Raw genomic sequence first — 21,481 nt, forward strand, 5'->3', positions numbered from 1 at the left:
GTCCAATTCCCAGTACCAACAACTTCCCCCAAAACCCAAAACAACAACAAAATAATACCTAGTATGACAATATCTTTGTTTATTCTAGGCATCAGTTTAAATTGAATCAACAACCACTTCTTTTAAAATGCCAAAGCCCTTGGGAGGTATACTTTCTTATACTCATTCCTACCTAAGGGCTTTATTCTACTCAATTCACTTTATTTTCTTTTCAAAAGCTATGAGAGAGGACACTTTACAGGAGGCAGGCTCAGCCTGCAGGTTAAGGCACTTGTCAGCTGAAGGGAAGTCTGTAGTTCCAAGTCTGTAGCCTTTTCCTCAAAACACTTAACTGCTGCAGTAGAAATGTTACTTTAGTGAAAACTGAGATGAGATTGGGCCTTCTAAACTGGGCAATGCATGATCTTTATATATGCATGAAGAAGCCCTGAGAGCAGCCCTGAGCACTTGCTGAGTGAATATATGGGATATAAAAACACAAATTTCCATATTTGTGTTTTTGCTCTGGATTCTGTAGCAGCAAGTGAAGTGCATCATGCAAGCCCCAAACCCAGATGAATATCATTAAGCTGGAATCTGTTTATCTTGATAGAAACACTGTAGGAACAAGAACTTTTATTCATTTAAATCATCTTTTTCACAGACAAAAACAAGAAACAACCCCAATATATGACATTAAAGAGGTGTACTCTGGTGGAAGAAGGGCCAAAAACCTCTTTCATTTGGAAGTCTGAAATCCAGAGTACTATCACTCTAGAGTAATTGATCTTAAAACATCCTGAACTTCAATTATCACTCAGAGTTTATAAATAGAAATGAAATCACTTGGAGGCAAAAAGATGGCTTGTCATTTATCCTTCACTACATTATATAATTATAGATAAAAGACTAAGAATCAAGCTTCTAAAATTATGGGAACAGACTATCCATGTCTAAGTTTCTTATGCTCCATTACATTGTTTTATACATTCACAAATAGAGTAATTTGTTTTTGTTACACTAGTCTTCTATTTAAAAAATGTTTCATTAATCATCAATATTTATGAAACAATTTTAGTAGTTATACTACTTACTTATGTGTAAATAAGTGTACTGAGGAGAAAAGCTTATCATATCTTCTATTATAAAAAGAAGTGTGATACAGCATGATGGAATTCTGCAGTAAACGAACCTGGGTTCAAATCCTGTTTTAGTCTGTTACTAGTTGCATAATCTTAGACAAGTTCCTTAATTTCTTGGTCCCCTCACTCCCACCTGGCACAAATACAGACTGACTGGAGAACAAAGTGAGAATGCACAGAGAACAATGTCTGGCACAGAGTAGGTGTTCACTAAAGTAATTCCCTTTTAAAAATTATACTCAGGTTAAAACAGTGAAATGAATTTTAAATACAAAGCTTTATGATTCATTATTGGAAAACACTAATTTCTGGTTTTAAGGTATTCATGAAGTTTAGCCCAAAAGATTAGTAAGTGCTTAACATATCAGTATTATCTTAGCTCTGTATAGCAAATTAATATTCAAGGCAAGAAACTAAAAGAGGATTATAAAGTAGGGCCACACCCAAACTATGGTGTATAACATCACCAACTGTACTTGGAATCCCTATACAGGAGAATTACAGAAGGAGGAATACTCCATCAGAAAGAAAAACAGCACCTAGCTCTTTCATAGTGAGTATAACATGCTAGACATTGAGCTTTGCATGTGGGTTTTAAATTTTTTTTATTTTTTTAAGAGAATAAAACAAAAGAGAATAGAACAAAGCAAATCAGAACAGAACAATGCAAGCAACACAGCACTTCACAACAAACAACTGACAACAAACCCTTTCAGGGTTTGAAAATACTTCACTCCAAACTCTTCTTGACTTGATGGTTTCTATTGACAAGTATTATATGTCTGGGTGTACCATAATGTCTTTTTTCTTTGAAATGGTTGAACATACCTTCACACACAATAATATCAAACATAACAAAATAGTATAAAACCATTCAAAACAATGAAAGCATTACAGGACTTCAACACCAAATAACATGAAGTGAACAATGGCTACTATAATATCTCATTTTCCTCAAAGAATTGTTTATACCATCACACATAATAAAATCAAATAAAACTCAACAGGATAGAACCAATCAAAACAGAAGAACAAAAGCATTGTAGGACTTCAAAACAAGATGAGAGTAAATCAGCAATGGCTGCTATATGTCTTGTTTTCTTCAAAATGAGCTTTGCATGTGCTAATACATTTAATTTTCATGGCAAATATATAATGTGGATTATATCCTACATGAAACATGGCCTACTTTGTAATTCAAATACTCCAGAAGTATATGCTAAGGTTTAGACAACTGTTCATGAAGCTAAGTAACTGGGCCCATTACTTCCATTTCTTCTTTGTGTATATTTTTCCTTATGCTCAAGTATGATAGCCCTCTCAACTGTATTTCAGTTTCCTTTAACAGAGATTCATCAATTGCAATGGAAAGCCCTAATTTAAACTGCTTACCACCCTGTTCTCTTTAAAAACATTCAAGTATGATTGACTCTATTGTATTTTATTGTTTGTTGATTTCCATTTTGACTTAATAAGCAGGAGAAATAATTTCTGAATTTGTTTTTTAAAAAGTGGTGTTTCTACAATTTCTCCCTCCAAATGTTGATGCATATTTTTTGAATATTACAAACTCAGTTGTTTGTAATACAGGATTTTATACATTAATTTTATTAAATGTTTCAATGTTTTTCTACTATTTCTTAAGCATAGGGTAAGTTTTTAAAATTTATTAGTCACGTATTCATCAATTTATTCATTAAATATATTCATCTGCATTGTGTCATTTATCCTTCATTACATTATATAATTATATATAATGTCCTTGAGGGAAATACAGTGAGAAGTGAGACTGACCTCTGCAAGTTTAGAGGAAGGTACAGCTTAAACATAAAACCAAGGATCCCAGTAAGAGAGGTCTATGGAAGAAATGAGATGAGGTTCTTCACAATTTTTGGAACAGAAGATGGTTTCTAACTGTAGATATGGAAATAAAAGAGGTTATATTAATGAAGGGGTCATATTTGTGAGAAATCTTGAAGGATAAGGAAGAGTTACCTCAGAAGAAATGATGAGAAAGGATGCATATGACTGGTATAAAAGGAAGTGGAGGCAGCGAAATGTGGTCTGTGGGTGAAGAACTAGGTGTGGAGCTGAGAAAAACATGAGCAGGAACTGAAGTCTGGAATAAAGGCTTTACTTTCATCCTTAATGCATTTTTCCTTTAGGTAACTATTTTGGGGGTCAGGGAATGACATGTAGGCTGCTATGGCCAATGTCCCCAAAACTCACAATGCTTATAAATTCTTGATGCATCAGGATCTCTGTCCATAGATTAATTCAAACCCCACAGGCAAAGAGGGCCTCCTGGAGTGGAACTCTGCAGTGTCCTCAGATTACAGGAGAAGCAGTCAAGGGAATCAACACTGACTGCAGACAGTCAGCTCAATATAGCAACCAGAAGACAGGAAAGACACCCTGTATTTCTTGAGCAGATGGGTGAATAAGAAGTGGGAAGTGAAGGAAACAGGATGTCTCAAGGAAAAGGAATAAGGCCACGGATGTTCTGAGAAAACTGTAGAGTATACAAGGGCAAAACACACACGGTGTGAATGAAACCCAAGCAAGAAGCATATGGCAAAAGCAGAGGAAGACATTATCAGAAAATAACATAAGAGGAACACAAATAAAACTGTTTAGGGAATATAAAAATAAGTGGCACGGATATATAAAACAGTACAGCCATACAGGAGAACGAGCAGGATCATGAATCATAAGCCCTAGTATCATTATCTGTTAGGATTACCACTTACCATCGCTCTGACCTGGACCAGAGAGTGAAGCTATTTGTACTTGTCTATAAAATGGTGATAATAGTTTCTACCACATAATGATTGTTGGAGGACTGAATTATATGAGATTTTACAGCTGAAATAATTTGTATACTGCTTGGTTAACACTATAAATGTTAATTTTGTTATTTTTGATTATAAATATAATACTACAAAGTTATTCCAGAGAATGAATGGATGTAAAAACCTAACTCCCAGAATATTCATCATATACACAAAGGTAATATGCACCGACATGTACACATGCCCATGTAAATTCCAAATGTTTAATGATACATGATATAGGGAACTCATGGTAAATTCCTAAATAGAATGCTACACAATCTTGCTGTTTAGGTAGGAGAGCCTTTAATGATAACAAATTTTATACTAATTGGGGCAACAGGTTGCAAAATACTAGGTAAACAATTACTTGAATTTTGAAACAAATGCATAAAAAAAGTGAAAAGCATATTTATTAATTATTGTTTATATGGTGGAAGTATAGATTATTTTCCTCTTCCTTTGTTTTCATATTTTCTACAATTTAATTGGATCATATTTTTTAAAATAAAAACAAATTATGCAAATAAAATAATTTTTTTCCTTTTTTGTTTTTATTGGTACCAGGGATCAAACTCACTACTGCACACTTGCAAGGCAGGCGTTTATGCTGCTGAGCTAAATCCCCAGCCCCAAATAAAATAATTTTTAAAAAGTAGAAAATGATTACCAAGGAGAACAAAAACACATTAATATTTCAAAATGACCAAAATAGAGTGCCAATCAATTTCTAAATAATACTTCATTCTTTAAACAAATCTGTACTCTAAACAATGCTAAATAATAAGACACAAGAAAAATAATGAAACAATGTAAACAATTATAGTATTTTGCCTAACATGGAAACACTGAGCAGTACTTAGTAAAGAAAGGGCTTTCTTCTACAGTGTTAAAGTAGGGATGTTAATGGACATTAGGGTTGTCTAATATGATTTTTAAAGATACTTGAAGAAAACAGATGCTTACCAAATTCCTCAGTAAAGTTCCCATTTTCAGATAAGATGTAAACAGACATGTTAAATCTGAATGAAAATGGCCTTAAAAATTCTGAACTGAAATTCAAAGCTCAAAATGTTAAATTTATGCTGTGAGATCATCATTTCTTTTCTTTTCTTTCTTTTTTTGGTACTGAGGATTGAACTCACAACCTTACGCTTGCCAACCAGACACTTATGCCACTGAGCTAAATCCCTGGCCCTGAAATCATCATTTCAAAACTGGAAAAGCCTTTAAAATAATTTATTTTAACTTATTTTTCCAAATTAAAAAACAAAACAACAACAAACTTTAATATAGATAGGTAAGTTGGATGTGGTGGCATGTACCTACCCAAGTACTTACAAGGAGGCTGACACAGCCGGGTCACTTTGACATTATCAGAGACCACTATAAGAACAAAGGACAAACTCCTGGGCCCTTAACCTTCTACTCATTAAAGCATGATTTGTGCTTTCTTCTGAAGCAGTCACAAACTTCAAAGTAATTACTGCTTAAAAACATGATTCTTCATGTAGGCCTATAAAGGCACAACATGTAACAGTGACCTTCATTTTGTAAACATGTGGGTCAAATTCCTTCTCAGCTCTCTACATATGCATGTTAGTCATTTAGGAAAGAAACATCTGCCTAAACGAAGACAAAGATTTTTTTAGTGCTAATTTACCTAGCCTATTTAATCCCTCTTAAGACTGTGGACACCAGGGTAAGAGATTTACCAAGGGGTATCACCTACACCCTGAAGTCTCCATTATCCTAAACCTTGTATTCTAGCAGAATTTCACATGATTGAGACTGCCCCAGACACAATCCTCCCATGAGAACCAAACTGCCCCTTCAGTCACAAGCTACAAAACCAGACTGAGATAATCACAAACAAGTCCCCCGCCTAAAACATAAAACTGGTCTGTATTCTTTCATAACTGGACTAGGCTGATCTATCTCTTTAAACCAATGCTCCCTTCAGTTTCTCAAAGTGAAGCCCTTTTCTATATTGTCTTACTTTCATTTGGTAGGGGACTGGCTTGATCTCTGTCAAGAGTTGGTCTTCCCTTCACTTTCTCTTTTCAGTTAAATCTTTTCCCTCTAAATTCATGTTGAATGCCTGTTTTAATTTTCATTTTCACCGCAGCAAGGCACCCGAGCTAGACAGTGACAGCTTCAGTCCTAGAATTCAAGGCCAGACTGCTAGGCAACACAGTGAGATCCTATCTCAAAGAAAACAACCTTGTCTTACTACTCCTCTCTTTCTCAGTGTGTGAGTGTGCAAGCACACACACACACACATTTATGCTGTGAAATCATCATTTCTTTTCTTTTTTTTTTTTTTTTTTTTTACAACCTTGCGCTTGCCAACCAGACACTTATGCCACTGAGCTAAATCCCTGGCCCTGAAATCATTTCAAAACTGGAAAAGCCTTTAAAATAATTTATTTTAACTTATTTTTCCAAATTAAAAAACAAAACAACAACCAACTTTAATATGGATAGGTAAGTTGGATGTGGTGGCACACAGAACTCACAACAGTAGGCTTTCTTATTTCTCAACCATGTCCAACCCTCAGAACAGCATAATCAGAGGATCCTAGAGTCTGGAAAGAACGAGTTTTTTTGACAATCACTGAGACCCAACCATAGTACTCCATGTTCTATTTTCATAGTAATGTTTCTTCCTGTCTATCTCAGTCTACAGCAAACATACTTACACTATAATAACAGCATTCTGTATGCAAGAATAAAACCACTACACTAAAGAACATTGCTCCTTATAACACAGATAAGTGGCTATCTTAATATTAGGGGGCCAGGTGTGATATAAATTAGGCTTTTGCCATCCTACCTTATCTCTGAAGTCTTTTCAGACGGCCTTAATGAGTGGAGACCATGTCAACTCCTTCTCCCCTTCTCTGCTGCAGCCCAACAAGGGCTGTACAGCAGGTCCGTAAGGTGAAGGACAGAGAGAGAACTTTGTTTTTCCATGCCAAACTAGTATCTAACTTAGAGCATATCCCTAGCATTGTTCAGTTATATATCAAGTCCACACTGTCTTCATTGACTTACATCTGAAACAGTTACAAAAATCTTTCAGAAGGGTTGTTAAAATAATTCATTCAGATAATGTGGTTTCCATAGGTTGAACATATGGGGTATTGTAGAATATGTGGGTAGAGCCATGTTTTTTAGCTCAATAACTCCTTGCCCAAGGCAGGCTATAGGAAAAATAATTTATCTTCCTCACAGCCTAAAGAAACACTGCCCCACCGTTACTTCTGTCCTGAAACTAGGCATAAAGATAGTCTCTGATCTAACCTGGTCTGAGAGTTAACTTGTAAGATCCTCCTTATTCTAGGAGGGCCCTATTCTATATACCTAAGGAAGCAATGCTCACAGAGACACCAAGAAGAATGCTGAACCACATAGGCCTTGCTGGGTTTCCCCATCCAGTCCACTAGCATTAGATATACACTAAATCCCCATAAAAACTCAGAAAGGACAGGGTATAGAAAGCTTCCAGATAGCTGGACCTGTGGAGGTTCCTGGAAAATGCCACAAACGAAGAGGGGCTCTTCTTCCATCCTTCACCCTAAGCATCTCTTCATCTGTGTCCACTGCAACATTCTTTATGATAAATCAGTATAAGTATTTCCCTAAGTTTTGTGAGGTGCTTGAGCACATTAATCAAATCCAAAGAAGAGACTGTGAGGACTTCAAGCAGAAGTACAGGTATACACAGCAGAAGCACATAAAACAACTACAGGTGTAATATCTGGGTGGTTGCAGATCAGATCTAAAGTGAGGGTAAGGTAGGACCTGACACTCTAGTTACATGACTGAAATGAACTGGTATATACCCAGCTGGTGATGCAGAACTGATTGCTTATTGGTGGGGAGAAATCCCCATACCTTTGGAGGTCATTAAAGTCTTCTATGTTGATTGTGGTGTGACAGTAGAGGAAAAAACAGACCATTTTCACTAACACATATAGGTTGTCAGTATTTTTTAAATAGAACACGTCAGGTTCATAAAATTCTAAGAAACTTTTTCTTCAGTTTCTTTTCATAATTTTTATTGAGAGAGTAAAAAAAATCTTAATTTCTTACCCCATTTTATTATTTGGTTTTGCCTGATAAAGCAGAAATTTCCCATTGCTCAATTATGACTAGAAACATTTTTTATAGATGGAGCTAATTATAGCCCCCCTGTGACTCAGTTCTCTCAATTGTAAGGAGAGGTAATTATAGCAATGACCTCACAGCGTGATTTGATGATTAAAGGACCCAACACAAGTAAAATGCTTAGCACGGAGGAAGCACATGGAAAGTTCTTGTAATCATTAACAGTTAGCCATCAGCTGCCAAGGGAATGTGTTCAATACTAGGGCAAATTTAAGCTTGCTTTATATGTAGATAATTTTCACTCCTGATTTGGTATTCAGTTACATCTGGGAGTGTTGCTAAATTGTAACATCTAACTTAATAGGTCTCAGATAGACCTGGGGCTCTGTAGTTCTAACAAGCTCCCAGGAAATGCTACATGGTCAGTGCACATACCCCAATTGCCATGACAAGAGTTAGACGATCCATCTCCTGTTTTCCTATATACTTATAGCTTCCACTCCTGGAAAGGTTGTAAAACTGCTCTAAAGCATTTTTAATGATGGCTGCATAGTAGATGTGTACCTGATAACAGTCCAAAAGACCTCAACATGGAGTAGGACACAGGAAAGAGAAAAGCAGAGTGAGAAGCTTTCAAGATAGCTTTGCAATCTCTGAATCAGTTCAGTACAGACTGGCTCCATTATTATGTACAGTTAATTCTATGACTGTTAGGTCTCAATTTATTCTACTGGAAGTACAAGCACTTAAGAAGCCAACCTCTCCCTGTAAGTCAGCTCCATGCATGGGCCACTGAGGGGAGAAGCACACACCAGCCTTTTCCCATGAGTCAGTGCCATTCACAAACGTCGGGGAGGAGAAAAGGAAGCCCACAAGAAGCCAAGCCCTTCCTGTGAGTTAGCACCACGTGCAGGCCACTGAGGAAGAACTAGATGCCAGTCCCTTTTAACACATGGGCTGGGAGACAAGAAGAGCCAAGGATGCCCCTGTTCCCATAAATGACCAGCCGATCTGTAGAAACACAGGTGTGATGATAGCTATTAAGGTAAAATACAATTTAATGCTTGTAGTATTTAGTGTTTCACTGACTTTGCAGGCCTAAAGCTGATAGTTTGATCATCTATTCAGAGAAAAATAATACATAGTGTAGCATCTATGGGGGATCTCCTTCTGAAGGTGATGGCTACTGTTAATTCCCTATTATCTTATTGCAAAGTCCTGTATTGCTTTCACTGTCTTGCTTGGTTGGGTTTTATTCTGCTGTGTCTTGTTTGATTTTATTATATCCAATGGCAGGAGCAGCTATTTCAAGATATATTATGGTAGCCCTTACATATTATATATTCCATATATAATATATAATTGTGTATTATAATAATATTATAATTATATATATTATAATAACAAGATATATTATGGTAGCCCTTTTGGATTTAGTATTATCTTGCTTTGAAGTCCTTTATTGCATTCATTGTTTTGTTTTTATTGGTTCTCTTCTGTTCTATTTTGTTTGATTTTTATTCTGTCTGAAGGTATGGGCAGCTATTTTGAAGACAAGAGGCATATGGTAGCCATTGTTGATTTCCTATTATCTTGTTTTGCAGTCTTGTATCACTTACATTGTTTTGTTTTGATTGGCTTTATCCTGTTTTGTTTTTCTTGGATTTATTCTCTTTAAAATAAAATATACAAAATATAAAAAATCAGTATAAGCATTTGTAAATGAAATGATACAAATGAATATAAATTAATTTTGTTGGATTATGTATGTTCTCTTCTATAAATTTTGATAAACAGAGGTTGTATGTAAGTATCAGAAAATAGAAGATGCTTTAAACATGAATGTAATGAATGCTCACATTGCATAGTGCTTAAATTCACCCCCGATTTTTTAAAAATACTTTTTAATAGTAATCATAATATTTATGGAGAACTTTTAGTCTTTATGTGTAGTATACTGGTGCTTTAGCACTGTGAGCTATTTTAATTTTATTTTGTCTTTCTAGACACTGCTTAAAAAAAATAAAGGAATAGCCAAGGATATAGCTCAGTGGCACAAGTGCTTGCCTGGCAAGCTTGAGGTTGTGAGTTAGATGCCTGGCAACAAATAACTAATAAACAAACACCAGAATAAAATGTGAAGACAAGAATATGTGCCAAAAAATTGGATCATGTGGTACAAATTCTAAAGTATGCTGGATAAACTAACAATCCTGAAATATACTGGAAATTAAAATAAAATCTTTAATTAGGACCAGCCTTACATAGATGTAACCAAAGGAAGAATAATATCTTACTTGCATAGTTACAAACCTTATTACTTTCCAAAATCGTTCTAAAAATAAATATGTGCATGTGGTATGTATAACATTTTAATCCTAAATTGAAGAAGTATGAAAGCATTAAGCATAGTTGTTAATTCAATTATCTACAAACATTTTGTCTTCGAAAAAAAGCTGTCTCCTAGACTGGCTTGTGAATGGGAATCTGAATGGTATTGGTAGTAAAATGTCCTCAACTTTTGGACTTTCAGACCCTTATCTCTGTTAAATTTTTATAACTAGGCAACTAAACTAACCTTTTGTAAACCCATATACTTCTCTCTTCCACCAAGCCGATTAGTACAGACATTACACTATTTAACATGAGTTTTCCTCTGCATTCACATGTGATCAGACCAATTGATGAAACCACCTAGCCAGCACCAAGGCCTCCAGCTGTTTCTCAGCTGGCCGGCCAAAATAATCAGTGAGCTTTCCCTAGCTGTTCCTGGAACCACAAGTGTATCTGCACAATGCCTGACTCAAACAGAAAGCAATTGTTTTTCTATGGCCAATCCAATTAATCAGTGTGAGGATGAAATTTGACATTTGAACTATCATTCTCTAGGCTGACTCCCATAATGTCCCAAGAGGCAAATAAAAACGTACCTTGCAGCAAATTCAACTTCAGGATCAAGCACAGTTTTAAGAAATAGTTTATAAGGGGCTGGGGGCTTAGCTCAGTGGCATAAGCACTTGCTTGGTAATTGTGAGGTGAAGAGTTTGATCTCCAGCAACGAAAAAACAAAACAAATAAAGTTTATGTTACAACTGGTAAAGGAACCAAGTAATGGAATTGCTTTGATATTTCTCTTTTTAACATAAACAATATTAATTTTGAGACTTCTAGAAAAAAAAGAAAACTATCTGTTTATTCATCTATCCATCACAGTTCTGTTAATTCTTGCCTTAAATTAATGTGTAGAAACCTATCTCTCAAAATAAAACCAACAATTCCCATAGGATTATGTAAATAGCAGGTAAATGACCCTGGCCCTAGAGAACACCTAAGGCCAGAGACATGTGAATACTTACTTGTCCAGCACACAAAATGTTCAACAGCAGTCATTTACTCCTAAATGTGTACTGAGTGCCACTAAGGACACAGGGAGAGAAAGACCAGTTCCTGTAAGAGCCTCACAAGTGAATAGAAGCAGATCTCTGCCACTTGAAGCAGAGGCAGCACCTGCAGAATACGTGGGACACTGTTATTTTTAGATGCTGCTTCTGAGGTTTGGAGAGAGGCTCTAGAATTTACAGCTAAACTAAGGTGCTGGCTACCTACTACAAGTACTACAAGGTTGTCAAGTTTATGTCAAACACAATGTACCTGGATTGTCACTGGAAAGAACTCTGAGTTTTGTGGTCATGTAAGTCATCTGAGGGGAACTTCAGTGAGTCACATGGCACGAGCTTAAGGCCTGCACCATGTACTCCATCTAGCCATGTAGCCTGTTGCATTGCTCAGAACCTGGTAAGGCCCTTCCCAGTGACCTCAAGCACTGAGGAGCTTCAGTGCACCATGTGGGGTGAGCTGAAAGCCTGCAAAGTATACTCTACCTAGCTGTGCAGCCTTGGTGTGCCACTGGAGCCTGGTAGGACTCTGCCCAGAAACCCCAAGCAGCCAGGGAGCATCGGTATGCTACATGGCACAAGCTGAAGGGCAACAAAAGTGTACTCCACCTAGCCATGCAGCCTTGGTGTGCTGCTCAGAAACTAGTAGAACACTGCCCAGCAACCCCAAGCAGCTGAGGAGCCTTGGTGTGCCATACAACATGAGCTGAAGTCCTGCACAGTGTATTCCACCTACCTGCACTGTCTTGGTGGTTCCACAGAACCTGGTAGGTGTCCAGTGACCCCAATCAGCTGGGGAGCCTTGTGCATTGCATGGGGGTGTACTGAAGATCCACCCAGCATACTCCACCATTCGAGGAGCCTCCAAGTGTCACCCAGGACCTGGTAAGGCCTGCCTAACAACACTCAGTCAGCTGGCACAATCCCTTCCAGTAAGGATAGCCATCCTCAACCAAGGAAAAAACTGAGACTTTGTTTTCGGTTGCTGCAGGGGAATACAGGAAAATGGCAAAATGAAAGAAAAAAATGCAATCTCAAACTCCCAACCCATCCCAAACAAGCCTAGGAGACATGAACATAGAAGAAAGTATAAGTCACAAAACTGAAATTTCAGAAATGATAGCAACTAAAGTAAAGGAACAACTCCATGAAGCTGTAAAGGAAGTCAGACCAGAAATAATCTCCCAGGTAAAACAAGAAATGAAAAATGTAATGAAAGAAATGCTGAACACATCTAAAGAAGACACAGTTAAAAAAATAGAGGAGCACTGCAAAATGATGGAAACCTTGAATGAGCAATATAAGAATTAGAATGTATGAAACAGATTTAAAGAGATATCCAGGAAATTAAAAATTTCATCAAAAGTTGGCAAACTGCCTGAATGGATGTGAAGACAGACTTCCAGACCATGAAGACAAGACTGCAGCTAGTGAACAGGAAAGGAAATGTCTTATTAAAAAACCCCAAGGAATCAGGAAATAATTATTCAAGTTTGCAAGACAATGCAAAGAAAAACCAATATAAGATTGATAGGTATAAACAAAAAGATGACAATACAAATTATATAAAAAGACTATTTACAGAAACAATAACAGAAAATTTCCCAAATGTGGGAAAAGAAACTGACATACAGATAAGTGAAGCATACACAACTCCATTTAGCAATAACCAAAATAAATCTATACCCAGACATACAATAACATCTCAGAAATTGAATGTAAGTAGAGAATATTAAAAGCTGATAGAGAAAAGAAACAAATAACCTATAAAGGAAAACCCATGAGAATCACAGTAGACTTCTCAACACAAACAATAAAGTCAAGAAGAGCATGGAATGAAGTATTTGAAATCCTAAAGGAAAATGACTTCCAACCAAGACTGATGTACCCTGCAAAATTATCCTTCAAAATCTATGGAGAAATAAGATACTTTCATGACAAAGAACAGCTAGAGAACTTCATGACCACTAAACTAACCCTACAAAGAATACTGAAAGATATTCTAGATAGACATAAAAATAACTATGAATTCAAGAACAGCAACAGAAAAAAACCACCAAGCAAGACAAAAATTAAACAGAGGGGAAAAATAAAGAACCAACAGCAGAAAGACAACATGACAAAAGCCGATACATATTACTTATAATCATTAATGTAAATGGCCTCAATTCACCAATTAAAAGAAAAAGACTCACAGAATGGATCAAGAAATCGCATCCAACCACATGCTGTATACAGGAAACCAATCTAATCCAAAAGGAAATTCACAGACTGAAAGTCAAAGAATGGAAAACAATACTTCATGAAACAGCAACCTCCCAAAAAGCAGGGGTATCTATTCTGTTTGCAGATAATGTGAACTTCAAGAATGATCAAAAGATGGTCACTACATACCAGTTAGGGGAAAATTTCAAGAAGAAAAGGCAACAATCTTAAATATATATGCACCAAATATGGGAGAATTCAGCTATATAAAAGAATTATTAATAGAAATAAAAAATCAAATAAGTAATAACAATTATAACAGGAGACATTAATACCCCATTGACACAAAGAGACAAATCAACTAGACAAAAAAAATTAGCAAAGAAATAACAGAACTGAATTAAACTTGTGAACAAATGGATTTAGTAGACGTGTACAGAGTATTCCACCCAATATCAGAATATACATTCTTCTGAGCTTCACATGGGACATTCTCTAAAATAGACCATATATAAGCTCATAGGACATGCATAAGTAAATACAAAAGAAATGAAATTGTCCCATGCATATTATCTGACATAATGCCATAAAATTGGAAATTAATGACAAAAGAAACTGCAAAAACTCCATAAACACATGAAAATTAAATTATACACTTCTGAACAATCAATAAATCACAGAGGAAATTAAAGAAGAAATTAAACAATATCTAAAAACAAATGAAAATACAAACACAACTTACCAAAACCTGTGGGATGCAAAAAAGCAGTGCTCAGAGGGAAATTTATTGCAGCGAATTCCCACATCAGGAAAACAGAATGAACACAAATAAATAATCTGAGGCTACACCTCAAATATCTAGAAAAAGAAGAACAAGTCAATCCTAAAGCCAAAAGGGAGGAAATTTTAAAAAATTAAAGCAGAAATTAATGCAATTGAGACTAAGAAAACAATATAATAAATTAATGAATCAAAGAATTGGTTCTTTGAAAGAATAAATAAAATTGATAAGCCCCGAGCCAATCTTATTTTTAAAAGGAAAGAAAGGATGGAGAAAAGATGGCTGGTGGTAATAGCAGGCTACAGAGGCTCCCTGAGATAGTCAACTTAGATTCCAAAAATAACACAGCATGGGGAGTCTCAAACAAAGGGAGATAGATGCACCTGACTCAGGAACAAACTAAGCTGAGAGAAACCAATTAAATATAAAGTCCCGGTGCTCCAGTCCAGAACAGCTAAAGTCTTGATGCTTCCACTGCAGTGTTTGAACTCATGCAGCCAAGACTTACTGAGCTACCCAAAAGCCCGCCGCAGTTTCAACTCACCGGAGACACACTCACACTGAGGACATCAGTTGGTGAACCAAGCGGAGAGCTGAGCTGGTGGGGAACCTGCATCGACCTGCAGTGAATGAAGGGAATAAAACCCTTCCATAGAAAAAGGGGTTCCAACAGACGACATTCTGGGACTAGGCAGCCTGGTGAGAACAAGGAACTGCAGTGACTTCAGTCAGCTGCTCCCTTCTCAAGAGGGACTGGTGGGGAGCGCTTGATCTGGGTCACACCCCAGATTGAGACCCAATAGGCTAGCCCAAACCAAGGCCCTAAGCCTGGCAGCGCACCCTAATGCAGTGAAGCCCTCAGCAGGTTGACTGACCCAGAGGGGAGGACCCAGGCTGCCCTGGTCTGTACCTCCATAGTACACCACAGTGGGTGGGAGCACCTAGTCAGCATGCTTCAGATGAACTGCAACCAACAAAGAAAGAAACCGGGGCCTCCTATATACACCTGAATGGAAGGAACACAAAATATGAGAAGAGGAAGCAACAAGAAAGGGTCCCTAGCCCCCAACCCTGAGAACATTGATCCAGCAAAGGTACATGCAAAGGAGATTGAGAATGGCAAACATGCAATATCAGACACAGAACCAATGGACATAAAGCGATATATTCCGGACCTCATAGACAAGTTCAAAAGTGAAGTATTTAACCAAGTAAAGTAAGATATAAATAGAATAATAAAAGAAATGCTAAGCATCTCACAAGAAAAAACAGATGGAAGAATAGAGGAACATAAAAAAAGGGGAGAATTGTTTGATGAAGAAAATAGAGAAAACATAGAATATATGAAGCAGGTTCAAAGAGACTACCAGGAAATTAAAAACTGCATTGAAAGCTGGCAAAACTGCTTGAAAGAAACTGAGGATACATGATCCAAACTGGAGGACAGGTTTGCAATGTGGGATCATGAAAGGAAAAATTTCTTAGAAATAACAAGGAAACAAGCAGTAACAATACAAAGGCTAGAAGATGACAAGAGGATCTATAACAAGAATAAAGAATGTGAATGAAGAAGCAAGGGTACAAACAAAGGAACTACAAAGGCTATTCACAGAAATAATTAAGGAAAACTTCCCAAACATAGGAAAAGATATTCAGATGTATGAGGCATACAGAACTCCAGCCACCTACACCCAAACCAGAACTACACCCAGGAATATAATAATCAAGATCCCAGAAATCCAATATAAGAAAAGAATATTAAAAGCTGTCAGAGACAAGAAACAGATTATTTACAAGGGAAAGCCCACCAGAATTACGGCAGACTTCTCAGCACAAACCATCAAATCGAGAAGAGCATGGAGCGAAGTATTCCAAGCCCTGAAAGAAAATAACTTCCAGCCCAGATTGATGTACTCTGAAAAATTGTCCCTAGAAATTAATGGAGAAACAAGATGCTTCCAAGATAAAGAGGTACTGGGGGAAATTTGCAACCACCAATCCAATTCTACAGAGAACCAGGATTCCAGAAACAGTGGCAGAGAGGCCACAATGAATGGAGCAGAAAGAGAAATGAAGACAAACAGATAAGAGAGGAAAAGTGCTCTAAAAGATAGAACTGCAAGTGTGTTTAGTTGTGTAAGATAGATGACCATATTACTACGTTTTTGTTGGATCATTGAACACAAACAGTTGTTTGCAGTCTCACTGTTTGAATGTCTACTTTGTATGCTTTAATCCTGTAACTTGAACAACTATTTCTAAGATGACAATATGCAATATATTAACTAGTGATTTCTTACTATGTATTTTTTTTGAAATTCTGTATTACTTGTACCCTTTTACTGTTTTGGTTTTTTTTTTTTCTTTAACTAAAATTTTTAAAAAAAGAAGCCAAACAGACAATTAATGACAGAAAAAGAGCACAACAAAAATGAGGCAGAGGTTGGATATAATTTCTAATATAGATGACCTAGATACATTAAATTAAGGAAAAAAAGAGAGAATTGCAGGCAGAGTGGATTAAGAGGTAGGGTCCACCAATATGCTCTTTATAGGAAATATAATTAACCTAAAGAAGGGTATATGGACCGAAAATCAATTATGAGGAAACAGAACTCTATGTGATAGGGAACCAGAGAGTAATAGGGGTAACTGGATCAGTATTTATGAATACGTTGTAAAGACAGGCTTTAATAGGTAAAGAAATACAACTAGAGGTCAATCTCAGGATGTAAGAAAGTTCAGAAACACTTAAATAGCAGGTTGCCCTCCCAATAAAATGGAGGGCATTGGGGAGACCCAAAAATGCACAGTACACCCTGGGGGAGTGAAAGGGGAGGAACAGTCTTAAAAAAGACAGCAGAAGATATTGCTAATAGTGTATCAGGAACTAAAACCCATATTACTTGTACCACTCTGCTTAGATAGAACTTATTCCATCCCAGTTTGTGTATAAGCACTAGATCTGAGGGCACAGCAACTATCCCAAAAATATCAGGATGTAGCACAGTAATCACCTTTAATTCCCTATTAACTTAATCTGGATCCTTGTATAACTTATACTGTTATATCATGACCTTAGTTAAATCTGATTTGTTTGATTGCTATTTGTTATTGACAGATTTTATTCAAAACTGTTAAGGTTGATAGTATCAAGTCAGAGAGTATACACAACTATACTGAAAATGACAATGATTCACTACAATACCCATTCTGGTTTGATTACTACCTGTTTTTGTAGTTCTACACAATCTACAAAGTTGTATTTCTATTAATACTGTTATGTACTGATATATTCAATTATACTGTATCTGATGATAAGGCCAATTTTATTGATGATAACAAGAGACAACACAGTAATCATGGTAGAACTCCTTGTACAGCAGTTTTATATGTCTTTTTAGTTTTATGTGTCTATAGGAATATATTTTATTCTGTTCTGCTTTGTTCTGTTTCTCCCTCTAATATAGAAGGGATAGAAATACATGTTAAGACTCATGCTTGTGCTAAACCTGTAAACAGTTTACGAGAACTGATCTTATGACACATGATGCAATGAACAAATACTTTAGAGGAAAAAAAGGCACTACAATACCCAATGCTGATTCCAGAGTGTCATGATGTGAAATCCAGCAATATTATTATTATTTGTTAAGAGTGATTTTAGCCTGCTTTGGTTTATTTAATCTCAACATAAATAAGGATATGGTTAAATGTGTGTATGTTTAAGTATATAGGATTGATAACCATATTACTAAGTTTTTATTAGATAGTTGAACAGAACTATTTGTAGTCTCTCTGTTTGAATTCCCATTTATATGTTCCACTTTTGTATCTTGAACAATTATTTGTAAGAGGACAATATGTAAATATCAACTAGTGATTTATTAGTTTATTTTTCCTTTGAAAGTATGTACTATTTCTACTTGTTTTCTGTTTTGTTTTTCTTAAAATAAATTTTTTTAAAAAAAGGAAAGAAAAAACTCAAATTCATCCAATAAGGCATGAAAAGGGTGAAATGACAGCCTCTGTGGTAATACATAAGATCATCAATACCTACTTTGAAAACCTTTACTCTCATAGGTTCAATAACACAGAATACACAGATTCCTAGAAACACATGAATTACCAAAGCTGGATCAAGAAGATGTAAAACTTCTGAATAACCCAATTTCAATTAATGAAATTGAAAATGTAATTAGAATCTTACCAACAAAGAAAAGCCCACGTCCTGACAGATTCACTGCTGAATTCTACAAGAAATTCAAGGAAGACTTTCCTCAAACTCCTCAACTCCTGAACACTCCTCAAACTCTTCAATGAAATTGAAAGGGAAGCAATTCTCCCTAGCTTATTCCTGGAAACAAGTATTACCCTAATACCCAAACCAAAAAAAGACCCAACCAAAAAAGAGGACTACAGGTCAATCTTCCTAATGAACATAAATGCAAAAATATTCAATAAAATACTAGCAAATAGAATGCAGTAAGTCATCAAGAAGACTATATACTACAACTAACTGGGATTCATCCCAGGAATGCAGACATGGTTCAACATATGCAAATCAATAAACTTAATATACCATATAATAGAACCAAAAATAAGAATTACATGATCATCTCAATAGATGTTAAAAAAGCTTTTGTTAGTTAAAGTCTAACATTCATGATAAAAAACTGTTTGGAAAATCAGAATAGATGGTCTTTACCTCAATCTGATAAAAGTATCAATGACAAACCAACAGCCAGCATCATATTAGTCAAAAACTGAAAGCTTTCACTCTAAAATCAGGAACAAGACAAGGCTGTCCACTATCCCCACTCCTATTCAATATAGTGCTGGAAATATTAGTCAGAGCAATTAGGCAAGAGAGAAATAAATGGATTAAGGAGAGAAGTTAAGGAAGAAGTTATTATTTGCAGATAACATGATACTCTATATGAAAGACCCCCAAAACTCCACTGAAAGACTTCTAGATATAACAACCAGATTCAGTAATGGAGCTGGATACAGTCAACACTCAAAAATCAATAGCATTCCTGTACACAAACAACAAACTCACTGAGAGAGAAATAAGAGAAGCCACACCCTTCACAATAGCATCCAAAACACGAAATACTTAGGAATCAATCTAACAAAGGAAGTAAAAGATCTACAGTGAAAATTATATTACTCCAAGAAAAGAAATCAAAGAGGATCTCTGAAAATGGAAAGACATTCCTTGTTCATAGATAGGAAGAACAAACAATGGGGAAAATACCCATTCTCCCAGAATTGTTATATAGATTTAATGCAACTCCAATCAAAATACCATTAGCACACCTCACGGACATAGAGAAATCATTCCTAACATTTATCAGGAACCAGAAGAGACCTAGAATAGCAAAGGCAATTCTGGACAACAAAGGCAAGGCAAGAAGCATCACACTCCTTGACTTGAAGTTATACAACAAAGCTTCTGTGATAAAATCAGCATGGTACTGGAATAAAAACAGACCTGAAGATCAGTGGAATAGATTAGAAGATATAACCACAACTACAACCATACTCAGCCACCTTTTCTTTAATAATAGGGCAAAACATGTTCATTGGGAGAAACACAGACTCTTTAATAAGTGGTGCTGGAAAAACTGGCCTTTTTTACGCTGAAAACTAAAACTAGACCCATACCTATCACCATGCACTAAACTAAGACAAAAATGGATCAGACATCTAAATATTAAAACAGAAACACTAAATCTTCTGGAAGACAAAGTAGGTAAAAATCTCGAAGACACAGGGGTAAACAGAGAATTCATGAACAAAAATCTAACTGCACGGGAAATACTTCACAAAATCAACAACTATGATTTTGTCTTATTAAAAAGATTTTCCATGTCAAAAGTAATATTTTAAAAAATTTTAAAAAATCAGATCCCCCAAATTCAAAGACCCAATCCAAAAATGGGCATCTGAGATGGATACACAGTTCTCAGATAAAGAAATACAAATGGCAAATAAATACATGAAAAAGTGTTTAGCATCACTGGTCATTAGAGAAATGCTATTAAAGTCACACTGAGATTCCATAAAGCATGGCCAGGATCAAGAAAACAATCAACAACAAATACTGGAGAGGTTATGGGAGAAAAGGAACTCTTCTGCACTGTTGGTCGGAGTGTAGACTGATATAGCCATTGTGAAAATCAGTGTGAAGTTTCCTCAAAAAGCTGGGATTGGAGATCCCATTTGACCCAGCTATCCCACTTCTGGATATATTCCCAGAAGAATTGAAAACATCATACCAAAGTGATATATGTGCACCCATGTTTATAGCAGCACCATTTGTAATAGGGAAATCTTGGAAGAAACAACCCAAATGCCCATCAACTGAGGAATGGATAAAAAAGATGTGGTGTTTTTGGTGGGATCTTTTTTGTTTTTATTTTTATTTTTATTGGTACTGGGGATTGAACTCACAACTGCCTGCTTGCAAGGCAGGCCCTTATGCCGCTGAGCTAAATCCCCAGCCCCAAGATGTGGTATTTTTATACAATGGAGTGCTACTCAGCTGTAAAGAAGGATCACACTGAAGCTTTTATAGGTAAATGGATGTGACTTGAGACCATACTCCTAAATGAAATAAATCAAACTCACATGTATCAATGCCATACTGTCTTCCTAGTGTAAGAAACTGAAAGAATAAATAAGAACCCAAATCTTCATTAAATATTGTGAAAGGGTAAGAAACTGCTCTAAGGGGAAAAAAATAGGGAAAAGCAGAAAAGAAGGACGGGAAAAGAAAAAAGATGGATTTTAAAAAAATATACACTTAAGATAGCTAAGATGATTGTACTATTAATTCTATTAGTTCTTGGAACAAAACAGTTAACACTCATAGGATTAGATCAATTTTGCTTATCCATACCTGGTAATCTGAGTAACTCTTTTGAAGATAACTAAGTAAAATATCAATCTTTGTTAAGTTCCTACAACCTTATTTTGAAAGCCTATATTGCCACTGTTTTGGGTTTTGTTATTATTGTTTCTTTCTTG

General features: G+C 36.0%; 1 protein-coding gene across 9 annotated transcripts in view; it reads right to left on the reverse strand.

Annotated features, from left to right (window-relative positions):
- Tbc1d5 (TBC1 domain family member 5) overlaps positions 1 to 21,481 on the reverse strand; it is a 615,865-nt gene that overhangs the window by 46,022 nt on the left and 548,362 nt on the right. The gene's annotated exons all lie outside the window — the stretch shown is intronic.

The sequence above is a fragment of the Cavia porcellus genome, unplaced genomic scaffold (genome assembly GCF_034190915.1).
Source record: "Cavia porcellus strain 051 isolate PalLab524CR breed Dunkin Hartley unplaced genomic scaffold, mCavPor4.1 scaffold_10, whole genome shotgun sequence".
NCBI classification, from domain to species: domain Eukaryota; kingdom Metazoa; phylum Chordata; class Mammalia; order Rodentia; family Caviidae; genus Cavia; species Cavia porcellus.